The 6000-nt window shown below is 38.7% G+C and overlaps 1 protein-coding gene and 1 pseudogene across 1 annotated transcript in view; both read left to right on the top strand.

Annotated features, from left to right (window-relative positions):
- Positions 1–6000, top strand: part of LOC113473971 — a 44850-nt gene that overhangs the window by 22908 nt on the left and 15942 nt on the right. The gene's annotated exons all lie outside the window — the stretch shown is intronic.
- Positions 1783–1900, top strand: LOC113473982 (annotated as a pseudogene).

Below are 6000 nucleotides of genomic sequence, written 5' to 3'. Positions count from 1 at the left end.
TTAAAAAAATAGATTCCTTTTCCCTTTCGTTTTCCGTTTAGGTACTTCGTTTAAAATTATTTTGTTAGGAATGAGAGTAAAAAAAAATACCTACATCTACAAAAATGTATAATCACAAAATACCTACCTATCTAATCAAAAGTCGCAGTGCCAAGGACTTACCAAACTATCCGATGGCCCAACCTATACCATGAAGTATACCTAGTTAATGATAGTCTTATTCGCTTCATGTTCCAGAACGTGGTCTGGGAACGCGCTGACATCGGGAGTCGTGACCTCCATCAGATTTACAAACGTGCTGGAGTTCCTCATCAATACGACGTCCACATCCGGCCCCGAGGCAGCACCCTGCACATATTCGACGTCACACCACTAGATCGCGGCATCTACCGGTGTATTGCCACAGGCATGGATCCAAGCACCAACAACGTCGTGACGCTATTCCAAGACACGGATTTCTTCCCTGAGCAAACTCTGCCGCTTACTAATCTGATCAAACGGGACTACATCGTTCCGGCCACAGCGGCTTCCACACCTGTCTACGTTAGCACTTATTACAGACCTAGCAGTTCTTATAACGGGTACAGCCCGTACAGTACGCCTGTGTATTCCACACCGATTTATCCCACTGCTAGCTACCACACGCCTAGTCATCCGAACCCAAGCTATGCTAGCTACTCAACACCCAGTAGCTACACGGTGGACACTGAGTTCATCTACTCCAGTGGAAACACCAAGGACACGGATAATAGTAACAAGATCTATGTGTATGATAAGGGCAGTTATCCCAGTTATATGACGGATAGGAATGATCATGTGAATATCACGTCAGATGGGGATGAGAAGCAAGGGGCTGGTGATAATGTAGATTATAAGTCATAGGGTGGGTTGCAAACAATGTACAAATATAAGTTGGTTTAGCTAGATTTCTTAGCATTCGGTTCCTTGCTCAGCAAAAGGATGATTGGTCAAGACTTTCTCTGATTGGTCAAGAAGCTTTCAAAGGTGTAGATATAATAAAATTATCCTTAATAGAGAAATCAGTTGAAAAATAAACGAAGTTGTACATTTTCTTAATACCTTAATACTTACCTATTTATTGTTGTAAATAGATAAATAGAAGATACAATAGGTATATGCAAGATAAAATTTTGATTCAAATAAAATCCTCGTGTGTTTTATTCTGTAGTAGGTCCAATAGGTTTTTCTTTCAGAAAATAGGACTGAAAAGTCCCTTTACTCCAGCAGTAGGCTACTAGGTACCATTATTGTGTGTCAAATTCTCAAATTATATTGAAGATAAAATTCCATACCTCGACTGGGATTGAACCCACGCTGTTTACCAGATGCCTCCTGTTTACCAGATGCTGAGCAAGGAACCGAATGCTAAGAAATCTAGCTAAACCAACTTATATTTGTACAATGTTTGCAACCCACCCTATGACTTATAATCTACATTATCAGCAGCCCCTTGCTTCTCATCCCCATCTGACGTGATATTCACATGATCATTCCTATCCGTCATATAACTGGGATAACTGCCCTTATCATACACATAGATCTTGTTACTATTATCCGTGTCCTTGGTGTTCCCACTGGAGTAGATGAACTCACTGTCCACCGTGTAGCTACTGGGTGTTGGCCCCGATATATCGATATCGATATATTTGAGGGGCCGATATATCGATATATCGATTTATCGATATATTTGCAACGAATTTACATCCCTATGACTGACTCCAATTGTTGTCTTGGTAATTATTTTCAGGGTAAACTTTAGGGACCAGCGGCGATAGCACGTTGAATGCACCAGTTCCCAACTGATCACTGAAGTTAAGCAACGTTGCGCGTGGTTAGTACCTGGATGGTGACCATCCGGGGAATCCGCGTGCTGCTGGGTTCCCGGCTCCACTCAGGCTGGGTGAGGTTAAATTGAGAAGGCGAGTAGCTATAGTCGCCGAATTGCCCAGAAAACCTCAAAGTTACAAGTACTAGCAAGCGCTAGTCATAACGGGCGTAAAAATATATACTACTATTACTTTAGGGTGGACAGACTTTTCTAAAGTTGTAACTTATTGTATGTATTACCTTCCACCGGAGTTCAAACTATCCTATCCTCTAATCTCTAATCTCTGTAATCCGCAGTAAGTTCTAGCTGGTAAGAAAATTTTTACTGTTACAATGGAAATCTTATCGTGCCGAGAAAGTCAGCTGTTCCGGGAACGAACCCCAGTAGTTTAGGATAAAGTTCACCCCAGACAGAAACTGAACCCGCCACCTAGCGGTTAGAAGGCAAACGCGCTACCAGCCAGCTAACTAGGCTGCCTAGGCCATTCGGCTACAGGTTACCCGCCTCCTCACATTAGTTAACTTGGAAGGTAGAGCTTGTGGTTTCTAAGCGCTAGGTTCAATTCCCTATCGGAAAGGACTTTATCCTAAACAGATAAGGTTCGTTCTCGGAACAGCCGGCTTCAATTTGGGGACGATAAGGCCTCAGCAGATACAGTTCCCTCTATCAAACCTCTTAAACAGATAAGGTTCGTTCTCGGAACAGCTGGCTTCGATTTGGGGACGATAAGGCCTCAGCAGATACAGTTCCCTCTATCAAACCTCTGGTAGAGCTTGTGGTTTCTAAGCGCTAGGTTCAATTCCCTATCGGAAAGGACTTTATCCTAAACAGATAAGGTTCGTTCTCGGAACAGCTGGCTTCGATTTGGGGACGATAAGGCCTCAGCAGATACAGTTCCCTCTATCAAACCTCTTGGAAGGGGAAGCAAAATCTTTCTAGAGCCGCACAGATATCTAAGCTAAGCAATGATTCGGAACCGAAATGATTTATCTGATTATAATTATGACACGATTTTCGTTTCCACTGTGATCACTATAGTAGAATGCAACATCACCTATCGTTATCAAACCATCTTCGCACGAAGCTCACCAGGTTATGTTGGACTTCGCTCGGATGGAACCAAACCACATCGGAAATTATGTCATTCGGTGTTATTGTTTTAGAGACATTGTTTCGCTGTAGGTTGTGCAAGTTTGATAGAGTGTTTTAGCTGAATTCCTTTATTTTATTATTTTTTTTTTTCTGGGAACATTTTTTAATTCTATGTGTGCTAGCTTGTGCTTGTTACCCAAGTGCCCGTGTGTGAACCGTCAAACTTTATTTTAATTTTATAAAATCTTTTCCACTCGTTTTTAACCATTTTTCACTATCCAGAAAAATGTTTTTAGAATGATCATTAATTAATTCGTTGGCGCTTTTAATCCTTCTAATACCTAGACGTACACGTGTTTATAAACCAAAGACGTACGAAAGAGGTACAACACTGTTTTCTAGCTTGAAGACTCTCGGTTTCCCAATTTGCACCATTTTGATAGAACAGGAAGTGTCCTAAAATTATTTGTAATTACCAATCCAACTACATTTTTCTCTGTCTGCTGTAGGTTGTGCAAGTTTGATAGAGTGTTTTAGCTGAATTCCTTTTTATTTATTTATTTTTTTTTTCTCGGAACATTTTTTAATTCTATGTGTACTAGCTTGTGCTTGTTACCCAAGTGTCCGTGTGTGAACCGTCAAACTTAATTTTAATTTTATAAAATCTTTTCCACTCTTCCATTTTTCATTATCGAAAAATGTTTTTAGAATGATCATTAATTAATTCGTTGGCGATTTTAATCCTTCTATTACCTAGACGTACACGTGTTTATAAACCAAAGACGTACGAAAGAGGTACAACACTGTTGTCTAACTTGAAGACTCTCGGTTTCCCAATTTGCACCGTCCACTCGTTTTTAACCATTTTTCACTATCCAGAAAAATGTTTTTAGAATGATCATTAATTAATTCGTTGGCGATTTTAATCCTTCTAATACCTAGACGTACACGTGTTTATAAACCAAAGACATACGAAAGAGGTACAACACTGTTTTCTAACTTGAAGACTCTCGGTTTCCCAATTTGCACCATTTTGATAGAGCAGGAAGTGTCCTAAAATTATTTGTAATTACCAATCCAACTACATTTTTCTCTGTCTAGCTCTGATAATGCCACGCAACAGATACCCAGAAGAAGTCCCCTATCAATATTTTCCACATAGTTCAAACAGTTCTCATAATATAAAAACCTACATCCCTACAGCTGAAGAAAATGAATCAGGTGATCCGGGAAACATTGATACACCTCAAAATATTATAACCTATAGGCCTACCATTCTGGATGACTCAAATTTCAGATCTAACTTGACGAAAAATATGTATGGAGAAAGATCTAGTGGAGAAGACACAACAGATTCAACTTATTACAACGACTATCCTGCAGAAACACCTAGCTACACAGATCATCCTGAGAATACCACTAATAACATCAATGGAAACATGGATGATCAGTATTCTGATTATGAAAATACAGACCCACCAAGAGATGAATACAGTGAATTGTCTACACCAATAGGACCTGGAATATTTGAGAACCCACTGAAACCTCCAACAATGACCACTGTAGATCCATCATGAGAATACCACTAATAACATCAATGGAAACATGGATGATCAGTATTCTGATTATGAAAATACAGACCCACCAAGAGATGAATACAGTAAATTGTCTACAGTGTCTACACCAATAAGACCCGGAATATTTGAGAACCCACTGAAACCTCCAACAATGTCCACTGTAGATCCATCGTCTAATATTGGAAGTTATGGTTTCTATGATAATGCTAATAAAAATCAAGAAAACATTGGAAATGTTCCCCATTTTGATTATACGTCAAATGAAGAAATTAAGACAAGTACAGAGAAAGATTCAAATAATAACCTGCAATACTCTGGCGGAATCACTTATACGTCCCAACTTACCAAGGACGATCTCTGTCTACAGATGGTATGTAGGATTGATTACCTATTTATAGGCAATAACCTACAGAAAGGCAATGACCTATAGACGCATTAGATTTGAAAACATACAAAAAACCGTTTCTTATTGAAAGTTCTTTGTTTCTATTCTTTTGTACATCCATAACTCTTTGTTTCTATTCAAAATCCTCGTTTGACGCGACATGAAAATCCATTCCGACTATCCACTCGGTTTTTCCGCGTTAATCTATGTAAAAAACCTTCAGGAAACAGGAATCATTCACGCTTCACGAGGTACCTAGATTTCTGTTTTACATCGATCTGCTAATGATGGTTCGGATTTTCAAATGCTAGTAGTGCAAATATTTGAAGACGTTAAAGTGCGATAATGCTAATAAAAATCAAGAAAACATTGGAAATGTTCCCCATTTTGATTATACGTCAAATGAAGAAATTAACACAAGTACAGAGACTACAGAGAAAGATTCAAATAATAACCTGCAATTCTCTGGCGGAATCACTTATACGTCCCAACTTACCAAGGACATTATTGATCAAGTCCGCAATGTTTACACTAAAACTCCTATACACCATTATGGCATTCCAAATATTGGAATAAATACTGCCACTTCAAAACCTTATGTGCCCGAAAATCTAGTCTATCACAAAATAGTTAAACCAACAACGTATGCAACTTCTCAAAATTTCAAGGCTAAAATAAATCAGTTCTTGAAAAATAAACTGCCTCCTGATAAACCAACAATGGATCTTTTTCATAACAATCTACATGGCAGCACTTTTCCAAGAAGTAACGAAGTCCAAATATTGGAATAAATACTGCCACTTCAAAACCTTATGTGCCCGAAAATCTAGTCTATCACAAAATAGTTAAACCAACAACGTATACAACTTCTCAAAATTTCAATGCTAAAATAAATCAGTTCTTGAAAAATAAACTGCCTCCTGATAAACCAACAATGGATCTTTTTCATAACAATCTATATGGCAGCACTTTTCCAAGAAGTAACGAAGAATCGGAACAACTGACGACACCAAATCCAGAGTCACCAACAACGTATGCAACTTCTCAAAATTTCAAGGCTAAAATAAATCAGTTCTTGAAAAATAAACTGCCTCCTG

Source organism: Diaphorina citri, unplaced genomic scaffold (assembly GCF_000475195.1).
Source record: "Diaphorina citri unplaced genomic scaffold, Diaci psyllid genome assembly version 1.1 scaffold98, whole genome shotgun sequence".
In the NCBI taxonomy this organism is placed as follows: Eukaryota; Metazoa; Arthropoda; class Insecta; order Hemiptera; family Psyllidae; genus Diaphorina; species Diaphorina citri.
Note: the sequence above shows the minus strand (reverse complement) of the source record. Positions and strands in the feature narration are given on the sequence as shown.